Genomic DNA, 15322 nt, shown 5'->3' with positions numbered 1-15322 from the left:
TACTAATTTCTCTTTTAATGTGGTGTATGACACTGAAAAGTTTTTTTTTTTGATGTAGAATCATCCTTGCTCTTCTTAGACACACCTTATGTTCTCATAGTATATTTTTAAAAATGTTACTGAATCTGATTTACTGGCTTTGCATTTCATACTTTTCTGTTTTTATAAGTGATATTTTTTCTATAGATTTCTTTAGTCGTAGTATTCTTATTGGATTTCAGGATCACGGTCTTTAGCCTCAAATGAATTTGGACTGTGCCCCCAACTTTTCCATTCTTTAAAATGATGCATAGACTATTAGATCTACCTGTTTCTTAAAAGGTTTGATACGACTAATTTATGCAATTATCATCTCTCAGGGAATGAGGTAGGATGGCAGGAGGGGGATAACATAGGTTTGATACAATTTTTAACAGATGTTACAATATTTAGTTTAAAATTTTTTCTTCTTGTGCCAATTCTGGTCTTTTTTATTTCTTACGAAGTATCCATTTTATTAAAGTTTCATATGTATTGGTAGTACACTGCTTGTAGTACTTTTGAGATAATCTGTAGCTCTATTGTTTCTGTAGTTTAAAAACTTACCATGGTGAATGTTTATCCTCCCCTCCTTCTTACTCCTTTTCTCTATTTTTTGTCCTAATCAGAATTTCCAGGGCTTTTCTGTTTTGCTAATTTATTTTTAAAGTGGTTTTTATGTTTGTTGAGACTCTCTATTATTTCAGGATCTTGGGGTCAGGGTTTTGACAATTGCTCGGCTGGTAGCTGGATAGAAGGATGAGGAAGGATACTGCCCAAGGGAAGCAGTATTATAGTAAATAGTAACTATGTGGCATCATTAGTTCCTTAAGGACAGGAAAAGGACATTATTCTTCCTTTTATTTTTAATTCCCGTCACAGAGCATCACACGTAGAAGAGCTCGATGATGCTTGGCAAATGGGTGGATAGAGCAGGACCAATGGAGATGCCAGGGATGCGTGAGAGCCTTCTGAGCTTTGCGGTCTCCAAACCCTGGGACCCTCACTGCCACCTCGGTGGCAAATAAACTGGATTTTAGCAGAGACAGGAAGACCCAGTCTTCTTCGAACCATTTGTTTGAGTCAGAGGTCTCTAAATGCAAAATGGCTCCATTCACTGGCCCTAAATATAGAGTTTTCCAGAGCAATTCTACTGTTGGACAGGAAGTGGCCCCACATCAGAAAGGCTTTCTAAAATAGATGGACACAAATCAGTTTCATCCAGGCCAGACCAAGCCAAGCGAACCCAACAAAATGTACTTAACCCAACTCAATCTCTATCAATTGAACGGAAATTAAACTATATAACCCAACTCAGCCCAACCACACCAACAATACAATATAAACTGATTTAACCTGACCTTATTTCACAAAAACCAACCGAACCCAACAAATTACGACCAATTACAACTCAACACAATGCAACAGACCACTTCTCAGCCTGGATAACCTGAGTGAACCCCATGTAAGCCAATCCCAATCGACAAACCTCCCGGCACAAGCTATCACAACAATGCAATGAAATTCAATCCAGTGCAATTGAATAAACTGTTTTCAACAGCTCTTCTGTTTAAGGGAGGTAAGGTACTTTGGACACGATATAAAAATAATGTCTATAAGATGTCTATTTGTTTGCAGTTAGTGTTTAAAGGAACTCTTGAAACGATAGTCTCTGCAAATGTCCCCAGTGTAAGTACAAGAAAACTGAAACTCAGGAATTACAAACTTCTCCCAGTTCATCTCCTTCCCCTCTCTGGCCCCCTGAGTCCTCACAACATTTAACCTTATTTTATGGAGTTACTGGTCTCATCTGAACTAGACCGAATGCTTCTGGGCAAGGACCACGTCTAACTCATCTGCCTGCCCTCAGTGTATCTAGGAGAGCACTGAGGAAGTGCGATTTCAATGTATGAGTGGCTAGAAGGAGAAATTCGAGAAGCTGGTTCAGTTTTGGAGAGTCAGTGGAGTTTTATTCCCTTTGGGGACCTGGTCGAGTGAGACGTTTGGCAGAACTCACACACAGGTCTAGTTTTGGACCCTGGTTTTGCTGTTTACTGTCTGTGCTTGGGTAAGTCATAGCACCTTTCTAGAGCTCAGTTCCCTTGTTTATAACGTGAGGAATAGAATACCAACTCCAGGGCTATTTTGAGGATAAATATTGAATGGATACATGTAAAGAACCTAATACTGTATCTGACATATACTTGAGAATTAATAAATATTTACTATAATTTTTTTCCGCATTTCCTTGTTCGGCACTTTCCCTTTGCAGTTTGAGGACATCGGCTTCTGTGGACCAGAAAGATTCAAAAATCTCTTCTGGATCCCATGTGGAAGAATGCCCTCAATTGTCATGATATCATTGGCATCATTACTGAGTAGCCACCATATGTTTTGGTTTTTGCTGTGGTTCCTTAGGTCAAATAAGCTTGAGAACAGTAGACCAGGTGGATGTATGAGTTTATACATTTAAACCATTAGGGGGCAACACATGATGATAACCACAACCCTTTGGATGCCACTGTTGGCCAGGCTCGGTGGGTAGAGACCTAAGCGCACTGTGATTCCTGCCGCCAAGGAACTCACAGTTTCGTGGAGGGGTAGGATGTCAACATAAGACTGAAAGGTGCTGGCTGGGACCGGAGGCTCCAGCTATGGCGACCTCACGTGCTGGGCAGTGGGTTGTCACGCAGGAAGGTGGCTCCGTCTAGGCCACCATTTGTGTGCTTTCAACAGGCTTCCTTTGAATCTCAGTTTCTTCATTTCTCCAGCAGGGATCGTGATGCCGGCAACGTGTGCCTCACTGGCTGTTGTGGGGACCCCGTGAGAGAGTGACCCGTCCCCAAAGCAAGACCTTCGTCCTGAGTCATGAAGAATGCATTTGTCTGACTCCACGTTCCATTGTGAGATGGAACACGTTCCACTGGCTGAGCTACTGGACAAGCCCCGATGGCTCTCAGACGCATAAATGTCCCTGTATGGACAGTCTGGCCACCGCCATCTCTCTGGGTGCCAGGCTGCCTCCAGCAGGAGCTGCAGCCAACCCGAAGTCCTCCAACGGGGGCTCATGTCTAAGTCGTACTTGCTGAACTGGGCCTGCCAGGACAGCTGGCTCCAAAGTCAACTGCCTTCCCCACGGAGGAGCCAGGCCTGAATTCGTCTTCATTACCGCCTGGCTGCGGGGTGGGCATTATAAATGACACCGCGCCAACAGCCAGATGGACAGCGTGCCTAACTGGGTGATGCTTCATCTGTCCTGATGGGAACAGCCCAGGAAATAGAATCCGAGGGACTGGGCAGGAACCTAGGAGTCATCATGTCCTTTCCCTGAGTCTGGTGGGACCCTGCTTAGCTCATCTCAGACAGGAAGGTGCCTTTTTTCTTTCTTATACGTCCCTGTGGAGAAAGGAAAGTATCGTCCAGACACTTTTGATTTTTCTTTTTGGCAATAGTCAGTGCAGTATTAAAAGGTTTGGAAGTCAGACCTGGGTTCAAATCCAGATGAAGCCACTCACAAGCTGTGTGACCTCAGGTAAGTTACTGAACCTCTCTGAGTTTCAGTTCCCTCACCATTAAAATGGAAGATGAGAGTAGAGACCAGCTGAAAGAATTGATGTGGGTTTTGGATGGAATAAGGATCACGGGAAATGCTCTGGGAGGGAGAAGTATGATCCTGGGGAGGCAATGGATGAGCAAGAACAGCTGCTCAACCACTTCCCTAGCTGTGCACCAGAATGGTGAGAGTCGCCTGTCACTCAGGACAGGTGTAGCTGTGTCTGGTTCCAGGGCTAAATAAGATCCCCCCCTGAAAGACCACTCCAATGCCCGTGTACCCATCTCCCGGGCCTCACCCGGAGGCAGAATAGCATAGTGAGAGGACACAGGACTAAGGGTCGGGTCTCAATTCCTGGCTGGGTGACCTCAGGACATCAGCTGTTTTCTCTGGGTCTCAGCAGAGAGGAAAAGCCATGGATAGAGCTTTTAAAAACAGCCAGTTTTGTGGTTCCCAAACTATCTTTCAGGGAACAGAGGTGCCCCAGCTACAGCTCTGCTCACCCCCGTACACCCAGCCCCTGGCCACTCTCCTGACATCTGCTTTTATATTCTAAAGCTCCATTAAAAATAGATTTGTGCTCCAAGTAAGAAAAGTACAACAGAAAAAGAAGACGGTTGCTGCCAACGCCAGTGGGTTCCTGGTTTACTTGGAGGTGATGAGGACTATTCTACCTCTAGCAGCGTCGTTCTGAAAGGCACTGGAGGTTGAGCTTCCTTCCTCCATGGCTCCCTGCTGCTTGCTAGGAGTCAGGCTTTTGCTGGGCACTCAAGGCTTCCCCAAGCTGACCCGCCCCTCCAGCTCACTCCTACCTTTCTCTTACTTGGGCGTTCTAGGTGTGAAACTCCATTCATCTGCTTCTCCATGTGGTCCCACTCTAACTTATTGTTCCAGTCCACGCTGAAATGTCCTCTCACATCAGAAGGTTTCTATTTTGAACCTTCCAGGCAGAGGTAAGTAATTATTCTTATAATCCAATGTTAATTGAATGCTTACTGTGTGCCAGGCATTGAGGATAAAGAGGGAACAAAAAGAGACATGGTCCCTAACTTCATGGAGCTGATAGTCCCATTGGAAAGAGAATGACAGTGACCAAACACAATACGCAATGGAGCAAATATTTAGGAATTTAAATTAGTGCTCCTGATGAAACAGGCTTTGGGATAATTCTTAACAGGGGATCTGACTAAATTGGTGTATTAGAAAGGGCTTCCCTAAAGAAGCGATGCTGAAGCATCGGGACCAGTTAGCCAGGTATGGAAGAGCAGGGAGATAGCATGTGCAAAGGCCCTGTGGCAGGACCAATGGTATATCGTGAGTGCACATCCCAGTCTTCCCCGGACAGCCCCTATTGTCCCGGCTAATTTATTGATGGTGCCCTCTTTCTCTCTGCAGAGCGGCCTGGTTTGGAAGGTAAATTATGTAGCTGACTAATTGAATAAAAAGAAGCCCAGGGTGTCAAGACTACAGAGAGACGGGGCTAACGCTGGAGAGATTGACAAGTACGGGACCGTGTGAACCTTAAAGGCTGAGGAGGGGGTTCATCCTTTACCCTAAGAACAATGAGAAACCTTTGAAGGGTTTCAGGCAGGGTATGCCAGGATCTGCTCTGCTTTCCCAAAACACCTCCCCTTCTCTGTTCTCCCAAAGTGCTTTTGGTTCCTTCCCTCTTGAGGACCCCCCTGCCCACTGTGGGCTGTGGTTTCCATCTCTGTTTCCCCGGGACTGTGAGCCGAAGGAGGGCCGATGGGAACCTCGTGGATGACATTCCACGGTTTGCCCTTTCTGCTTGCCGGATGTTGGTGCTCAGAGCAATCTTGGAAGGCACGGCAGAGCCTCCGTCAATTTGGGTAAGGCAGAATTTTATTCTCTAGTCCTCAAGCCACACTGGAACCTCATTGGAACGTTTATGTGAACAAGAAACATCCATTGTGTCTGATCCATTCTAAACGTCTTGAAAACATTCAAAGGGAAAATACTAGCTACTGTGCTGCGTGCTCATGGCCTCGTTAGGCTCTGCACACATTATACCCAATAATTCAATCATTACACTCTCCACTTTACAGATAAGGAAACAAAGATTCAGAGAGGTGAAGTGACTTGCCCAAAGCCACACAGCTAATGAGCGGAGGAGCTGGGATTCGAATCCAGGAATGTCTGACTCCAAAGCCAAAGGTCTTCAAACACCAACGGTGAAATTACTGGTCCTCAACTTCTCTCTTCATCCTCTGGAGCCGTGAGCATCTGCCCACCCTGTGGACCGGGGTTCAGCTTGCCCTGCTAGGCAGAGCTCGTCCCAAGCAGGTGCCGGGGCGGGGGAGGTGGTGGGGGAGGTGGGGGGCGTCCCGCACCTGCAGTCACAGCCTGTGGTCCCATCCCTACGTGAAGTGCCCATCCCAGGCAGGGGGCGGTGGTGTTTCTTTCACCCGCCTGCAGTTTGGCAGGTTCCTCAAAGAGAAATGTTCTTGGATTCATTTAAAAGTCTAAGCAGGGACAGCACAAATTATCAGCGTTTGAAATATTTATAAAGTCTCTTGTTTGCCATGGCATAGGAGGTGATAGACCACAAATAAAAGAAAACCGTGGATGCGCCACACGCAGAGAGAAGAAAAGGGAGAGAAATGCCGTTGTCTACCTGCTGCTGCTTCCTCTGCGACGTCGGTGGATTTTCATCCTGTGTTTGCTCAGACTGACTTCCTTTCTGTGGGTCTCTCCACAGGGCCGCCCTTACGACGACCCCCCAGACACGCCCAGGATTTTAGAAAAATCACAAACCGTTAACACGAGGGCGAGCGGGGTGAAGGGTCTATGGGAACGCCATGTTTTCCTAGCTTTTCTGGGAGTCTGCAATTATTTCAAAATCAAAAAGTTAAAAAAAAATCACACAGTGTACATACCGTGTTGAAGTTAAGAAAGAATGTGGAGAAAAATTTGCTTTTCTCGTTTGACAGAGGGAAAAACCGAGACCCGGAGAGTGAGGACCAATGTCACCCAGTGAGGCAAGGACATGAACCAAGGTCATCTGACTCCCGGCCCAGATTTCGCTTCTTGCTGCCGTTTCATGACTTCTGTGTACACGCTAGCAATTCAGAAGAGAGGTGCTTGGGTCCTGATTCGGGAATCATAGGGCTCGCGTTTGTTCATTTAGTCGTGTCTGCCTGTCCATGTGTGTGTGGTGTATGTACACATACATGCATTTACTCACTCATTCATTCATTCACTAACCCGATAAACACCATACTATGTGCAGGAGATACAGCAGGGAGCCGGAGAGACGTGGCCCTGCCTTTACCGGGCCAGTAAAAGATGCATTTGCAGTTGAAGTCTGTCCTCCGGCTGATCCCATAAGGAGCGCTGGAGTGTGACCAGCACCACAGAGTTGTGCCACCTTGGAGCAAAGAGGCTGGTCTTTTACACCCTTGTATTAGTCAATTACTGGCTATGTTGCAGCCCGGGGGGAGAGAGCACCCTCCCCGGTATTTCCAGGTAAAGCGGCTCTTTTTAGCTGAGGGCGGTTCTCAGATGTAGGGTGCAGCTGTGTTAGCAGCGATATTCACACTGGGGGCAGGGGCGGCAGGTCCATGGGGCCACCGACAACACCTAATACATCCCACTGGGAAAGTGGGGAGGTGGTCTAGAACTCACACCTCCGTGGGATCTCAGCTTGAGGGATGGGGCAAGCGAATTATTTACCCTCAGTCCTTGCTGAAGTTGACTCCCCGGGGACGTTAATTCCCAGGCTGAATCCGTGCAGCCTGACCTGTGTGCAGACACAGAAGACTCCAGCCCACAGAGCCATGCAACGATGGGTGGAAGTCGGGCAGATGCCCAGAATGGGAAGCGGTGAGGAAATCTGGGTGTGTGGGACGCTAAGATCGTCTACTACAGGTTGCCCGGGCCCATCACACTGGTCCCTTAACATGTGGAATCAGGAAGCTGGTGGAAGCTTGGCGTCGCAGGGCGGCTGGGGCACCAGGGCAAGAAAATCAGAGAGTTGCTGCTGGAGGAGCCGTCGCGGCCTTTGGCGGGCTGAAGATGTGCGGCGTGGGGGTGAGGCACGGAGGGGGTGGGGCACCCTTGGAGTCAAGGACTGGGACAGTGTGGGGAGCAGGGAGGTGTGTGCACGGAGAAGCCGGGAAGCCATGCAGGTAAGGGCGTGGCTGGGGAGTACACTTGACTTCCGATCATTCTTTTGTTTATTCGTTCATTCTACAGAAATTTATGGAGGGACTATGACGTACCAAGGATGGCACGAGGTGCAGAGAATATGATGGATAAATAAACAGACAAAGTCCTTGCTCCCTCTCCCTCAGAGCCCGCGTTCTGTGGGTGCGCAGGTCAGTGGATGGGGGGCGTTGGATAGGTCAACGAGGTAATCGCAGGTCCAGATACGTTCAGTAAAGGAAACCGACAGGGTGCCGAGAGGAGAGTGCATGTTGACGAGGGAGGGGAGCTTCCAATAGGTGATCACAGAAACAGTCTGATCATCCCCACTTTACAGATGAGGGGACTGAGGCTCTGGGAGGGGAAGGGACTTGCCCGTCATGTTCAGGTAGCAGGTGGTCCCTTTGGCCGATGCCAAGCCTGTCTCCCTGCAATAGCTTCTACCCCTGGGCTCTGGGTTCATTTCTCGAGCTGACACGGACTAGATCCACTCTTTCTTCTTTTCCCATTAGTCGCGTTGTGATAGACAGACCAGGACTCCGACCCTCGCGAGTCCCTGCCCAGACCCTTCTGGCCGTGCCCAGGCCCTGGAACACGCCGCGACTCACAGCTTTGGGGCCGGCATCGCCTTGGCAGCTGTCAGGGTCCAGGAGAGCACAGTGGCTCTGGGGACAGGCGAACTTGTCCTGGCCCCCCACTTGTTCACCGTGGGACCTTGGGCAAATGACTTCACCTCTTTGAACCTCGGTTTTCTTCTCTGTCGCATGCCGATACCAATTGTGTCTACCTCCTGGCGTTATTGTGAAGATGAAATGAGCTGACGCTTGTGTAGGACTTGGCACAGCGCCCGGCACGGAGTAAACACGCATGGCAAGCTCACTGGGGGGCAGCCGCTGCCCCCTAATATTCTGATCACCTGTTGGTGGCCCAGTGGGCAAGGAGAAAGCAGGGACCCTCAGGCCTGGTCCTCAACACCCTCAGCCCCCAAGTGACCCCGAACCAGGGTGGAGAGGAGGTGGTTTTCTGACTCTGGGTCGGGACTGCCAAAGCCAATTAGGGAAGTCAGACGGGCGGCAGCCTCCGGCACCCAAGCAAACCGATGTGGGAGCCAACGGAGGGGCCGGCTCGCTCTGACCTTAAACCCGAATGCTCCTGCCCACATCTGCAGCTAAATAAACCAAGTAAATCATGCTGGCAGATAGATAATTAAATAATTATCAGGCACTTAATAACAAGGAGTGGGTGTTCTGAATTACCATATTAGACAGTGTCTTTGAGGACTAATTGTTGCATTACATCAGAGTAACTCATTCATTATTCTTGTCATTTCGGGTGATAATTTGCACTTTAGGAGACAGCGACAATTTTAGCAGGCAATTAGAGACGTGTCAGGCCTGGCCCCGTGAGTTACTGTCACAATTATTGCCTTTTTTCCAGGGTCCTCATTTGCAGCCGTGTATTTAAGGGGATTTGGGTAATTCCAGGCCTGGGCTAAACAACCAGCCCACAGGAGAGCGGCAGGGTGAGGACGCAGCAGGCGCCACAGGGGGGACAAGGGAGGGACCGCTCCAGAGCAGAGCGGCGCCCGGGCCAGCACGGGAAGCTGAGTGGGGCTTTCTCCTCGGCCGTAGAGCCACACGCAGTCACTGAAACGAGGGTTCTACCTCCCGAATAGCTCTCCACGCCGCCTCCTTGTCCCCGACTCAACCCAGCCTTTTATGACCACTCACCCGAACCTTTGCGACGAGGTCGTCCCAGGTTGCGGGGAGGGGAGAAAGAGAAGAGGGAAAGGAGGAGAGAAGAGGGGAAGGGAGGATGCTGCCTTCATCATGGTTTTTATTTTCTGTCTTTTAGGATGCTTTGACCTCTTGGAGTCTTGAGGATTCAGGGAGGGACTGCCCCTCCCAGGGTTAGCTGATTTCTGGAGAAAGCAAATCGCTTGCCTTCTGCGCAAGCCTTTGATATGCAAACCAAACAATCTGCAGTCCTTTTACCAGTCTGCTGCAGTCCAGGACACTGCCCGCCCACCCCGCCCCTGCCCTGCCCTGAATCACCCCAGCGCCAGGTACCCAACAAGTAGGGGCCACCTCTGTGGCCCAGAGTCCGCCGACATCATTCAAACCAGGCAATGCTAAGTCTGCCGACCAGGCCTCACCCGTTCCTTCCAGCAAAAGCCACAACGAAGCCTCTGACCCACGCTTTCCTGTTGCTCCTTCTGCCGCCGGCGGAGCCTGGTGCCTCCCCGTGTCCCCCTGCGCAGCGCACGTGGCCCTTCCTCTTGGGAACTGTGAGTAATAAACCACCCTTCCGATGGCCGTCGGCTCCTGCCCTGCTGGCCTCGCCACACCGGAATCGAACAAAATCTGGGGTACATTTTAAAACAGAAAAGAATATAGGAAACAAGAGAAAATAGAGGAAGGAAGAGAAGAAAGGAGGAAAAGAGGAGGAGAGAGGAAGGAGGAGAGAGAACTAAGAGGGAGAAGGGGATGGGAGAAAGAAGAAGAGTTTGAAAGACAGAGAAGATTGAAGAAAATAAGGAGGAGAAAGATGAGAAAAAGAAAAGTGGACGTGGAAAGGAAGAGAGGGAGGGGGGAGAGAGAGGGAACTGGGGGATGGGGGAGGAAGGGAAGATTGCACGTGAAAGCTGTACTTGAAACCAACGTGTTTTTTGTCCACCGCGTGGAGTGTTTCCTTCTTAGTGGGATCTGCTGTCTGGGGTCACTTGGACCCAGCTGATGCTTTTGACCCTGGGCAACCCGAGAACAGACACCATGAATCAGGTACTCAGAACAGGTCTTCAGAAAATATTTTCGACCGGCTATGTGGTGAGAATCAAGACACATAAAGTACAATTAAACACAAATGCAAAACTCTACAAAGAGAAGGGCAGAGTTCAACCTCAAAGCAGCTCCTTCTCAGCTCTGTCTTTAGCAATTAGCCAAGAAGGGACTGCGGGGGACTGGTCCCTCCTCTTCCTTGCCTTAGCCTTGGAAGGCGTTATCAGCTCAGGACGCAGCTGCAGGGGCCTGGGCTGGAGTCTCAGTCCTGCCACTTGTTAGCTGTGTGACCTTGGGCAAGTCACACTTCTGAAATCTTAATTTTCTCATCTCAGAGTGCAAACAGGAGCAGTCGTTGCAGAACTTTAGCAAAATTAAGTCTATAAAGAATCGAGTGTTGAACCTGTACTTATGAATAAGTGGGGGCTACTGTTGTTATTATTATCATTATTTTAAATTTAAATTGTTATATGATTGTCTGTCCTTAGGTGGCTTTGATCTGGATGTACTATCTTCCCGGTCCTGTGTTAGAAGATGATGCTGGTGTTTGGTCTGGTTCCCACTAGGGTTAGGACTGGCCCTTCCTAAGGTGGTCTCTCTGAGGGTTAGGATCCCACCTTGACTTCCCTCCTTAGGACATGCCACCCCTGCCCCCGTATCACGGCCCCCCCCGACCAACCGAGAAGCGAAGGGGAGGCATCTCCAACATGTCCTGAGCATCCACTGTGTGCCGAGCCCCGTGTTAACCACATAATAGTCTTCTTTTTGTTGAGCCTCACAGTAGCCTCTGAATTAGGTGTGATTATTCCCATTTTACAGATGAGGAAACTGAGGCAAAGAGCGGTAAAGGAGGTTCCTTAGCGTGATACAGCCGGTAAATGGCAGAGTCAAGATTTGAACCTGACTCTTGATCTTTTTGCAGTTCTCACCCATCTCCTAAGATGCAATATCATTACCCTCTGTGGCCACCCCCCAGCCCTCTAGCAGGCGACACAGGAAACAGTGCTATGAACTCATTCCTGCAGCAAGAGTTGGCTTCACACAGCGAGTATGTTTTCTTCAAATATTTTAAAAAATTATATTTGGAAAAAACCCACAAACCATTGAAAAGTAAAGCATATAAAACGTATATATCTATATATCTGTGTGTGTACGTATCTACACAGACCCTACACACGTACGTATAGATGTATAAGCTAAATGGGGTTAATTAAATTAAAACCACAGTAAATCTGACAGACTCAGATTAAAACGATGGTCAAAACTGTAGGAAATATAATATTTTGAAAAAGAATAAATCCAGCCAATTACAGATTTATGTTGACGCCAACGCAGTTACCACAGTTTTACAATAATCATTGATCAATCAACGTTTTATGACAAAACTATAATTTTCACGTGTTTTCACCCCCCTCACCTAGAAGTTTCCTCGTTTGCTTAATTCCCAGAATGTGATTCCATAAATCTTTCCCTCTGCGATATTAAGTAGATAATAAGAATGCCATGTAAGATTTGCTTATGGTTTAAACCACTGTTGCAAATGATTTATAATTAGGGCCAAACCTAAGACAAAACATTATTAAAGTCAAAACCTGCTGTAAATTGGCCCGGTCTTCTTGGGCGTTTAGCAATTTATCGGGCTTGACGATAGCATTTCCTCTGGCGATTTCCACGGGGGGGTCAGCTGATACCAAGGAGAGGTATTTATGATTAAGAGGAGGCTATGGAGATACTGGGTGTCCCTGCAAAGTGTGGGTTCCTCCGGGCAGGTCAGACACTGCTGAGGGGCTCAGAGTCCATCCTGCTCTTCCCTAGGTCCATCTGCTTAGAATTCAGCTGAAGAACTTATCTGGAATATAAGTCAACCACTAGAGTGGCAGTCATGCTACATAGGTTTATTGAGCACCTACTATGTGCAGGGCACTGGGGACACAGTGATTAACAAATGAGGCAAATCAAATGTCCCTGCTCACATAGAGTGTGGTGAGGAAGAGACAGAGAGACCTCTTCTCCCCAAAACACATAGGAGGTGGGGGGCAGATGTAGGTGGAGGGGTTGAGAGGTGCAGATGGAGGGTGAGACAGATGCTGGGAGGAAGTGGGAGAGATGCTACACTGGTGGGGAGTGAGAAGGGAGGCTGGTGGGGATAGGAAGGAAGGGCTGGTAAAGTCCTTTTAAAATGGGGTGGTCAGGGAAGGCTCCCTGGAGGAGGTGGTGTTTCCGTAGTTATGGGTGGAGGAAAACCAGGGACTGTCTGGGGAAAGATTCTTTCTCCTAGGAGAAGAAATCAGTGAATGCAAAGGCTATGAGAAGAGAGTGTCCCCAGCCCGTGTGAGTGACAGGGAAGAGCCTGGTGTGACAGGATCAGAGTTAGGGAGGGGGGAGTGGGGGGCAGAGTCAGGGCCCCGACTGTGTGCTTCGGGGACCTTGGCTCTCCCTGCGATGGGGATAAGGAGGCCGCTGGGGGTGTTGAGCCGGGTGGTGACCTGACCAGATCGACATTTCCAAAATAATTGTTCTGGCTGCTGTCCGGAGAAGGGACCGTAGCGGGAAGGAACGAGATGAGAGGCTTTCCTGCCATGCAGGTGGGAGAGGAAGGCGGCTGAGACCAGGGTAGGGGAGAGGAGGAAAGACAGGTGCACTTGAAATCATTCTTGCAGCGGAGCTGCCCGGGCTTGCTGATGAACTGCACACTGATGCCACCAGGAGAGAGGGGTGAAGGTTGAGTCGTAGGTTTGTTTCAGGCCTGAGCACCTGTGTGAACCAGGGTGCCACGTCCTGAATGGGGAGCACTGGGGGTGGTCCCAGGTGGCACGGCATCAAGATTTTGATGACAGGCATGTGAAGTTTGAGCTGCCGTTAGTGTCCAGATGGAGATGTCAAGGGGGCAAGTGAATATATGAGTCTGAAGTTCAGGACAGAGGCCAGGCTGGAGAGAGAAATTTTCAAGGCATCAGCCTAAGGATGGTTTTAAGCCCTGAGGTCACCAGGAACTGAGGACAGATAAGTATAAGGGAACATCTGCAGCTGAGTCCTGGTGCTTGTGACATTTAGACGTTGGAGGAAAGGAGAAGCACCCAATAGGGACGTTGAGAAGGAGCTGTCATTGACATTGAAGGAAATCCATGAACGCATGATGTCTTTGGGCGGGAATGCGAACCAACCAGGGAGAAGCCATCGACTGTATCAAATACTGCCAAGAGTTGGTCAAGTAAGATGGACAATGGGACCCGACCACTGGCTTTGAAAACATAGTGATCATCAGCAACCTGGACACCAAGAGTTCTGGATTCTTGGACCACACTTTGACACGACACCATCAGCCTCACTGAGACACATTCCAAGAATCAATGGTGTCAACATTGCTTAATTTCTTGGAGACACATTTTTGAGGACCATCCTCCACTGTGCCATCACTGCCTTGGAAGGAGCACCTATGGGAGATATTGCTCCCAGGGCATAAAGGAAATATGCTTTGTTTGAACAACTGGCTAAATTTTCTATCTTTAAACACTGAGATTGCTATTCCTTTCTTTGCTTTGGCCACCAGTTGCCTAGCAACTGCACAGGGACAGCGTTTTTGTGTGCCAAACTAACTCCTGGCTCCCATCTTATTTTTTATTCTCATTTTCCCTTTACCCTGGTTACCTTCCCTAGTTTATTTTCATCCTCTTCTCATATGCACATTTCTCTCTAACATGTGTGTTCCTGGTGTGTGATCGCTGTAAATTTCTTTGGAACCATATGGGGGTAAACAGTGCAACAAATGCCAAATGTTATGACTATTGCATAGATACCCCTGGGCCTTGATTAAGAACCTGCATGCATCCTGGTGAAGAGGAAAGAGACATGGGCAAGGAGCCAGGAGATATTTATTCTAGTTCTGAGTCTACCACTAAATAGCTGTGTGACCCTGGAAAATCTATTTCCCTCTCTGAACCTCAGCTACTCTATCACACATGGGGGTTATACTAATACTAGCTTGGGATTAGCAAACATGAGGCATGCATTCACTGACCATCACCTAGTTCCACAGCAGACATCATTAATCAATCAGGCACTCTTTGGCATCGAGCCTAAAGAAAACATCAGAATCCTTCTTAACACAGTACCTCAGGCCACAGCTGCCAATTGATAGGAGATGGAATGCTAAATGAAGCCTATTTGCATTATAGCATTAAATAATGTCTCCGTGTGAGATCAATTGTTGTCTATGAGCTAGAACTGTGGTAACATCTGTAGTAGCTGGCATTCCATTGCCCCCAAGATAAAATTCCAAAGCAAAGGGGAGGGGAAGCCATCCATCCTAGTAGAAAGGTTCTATAATAATTATAAAGTTTTCTATGTACACCCTAGCATTCGTCATTGGATCATCGAGAGTGACATTCAGATCATACCCTCTTATCTATTTAAGCGAGATTTGGGGACCTGAGATATGAAGTCTCATTGCATATCCAAGTCTGAATTCTTATTCCAAAGGATAGTGGTTTGTCTTCTACTGGAATAAGTAGACTCATATAGTTTCCGCAATCTTTAAAAAATTTCATTTCGTTTTTTCTTTCCAAATAGAAATAAGGACAAAACCTAATATTTCTGTTTAAATCACCCTTCATAAATAAGTCTGAGGAAAAATCCTTTTCTTAATAGCAAAACTAGGAAACTAGCTTTTAATTAGTTGATTGTTAAAAATTCCCTGTCCCTGAGTATAATTGAATATATCTGTGTCTACGTCCTTTGTCCAGGGTTCAATGAGTCGCAGCTACGTGTCTCACACGGTACTAAGATCTTTCTAATTAGTTCCTTCCAATAT

Source organism: Propithecus coquereli, unplaced genomic scaffold (genome assembly GCF_000956105.1).
Source record: "Propithecus coquereli isolate 6110/MARCELLA unplaced genomic scaffold, Pcoq_1.0 Scaffold206, whole genome shotgun sequence".
In the NCBI taxonomy this organism is placed as follows: domain Eukaryota; kingdom Metazoa; phylum Chordata; class Mammalia; order Primates; family Indriidae; genus Propithecus; species Propithecus coquereli.
Note: the sequence above shows the minus strand (reverse complement) of the source record.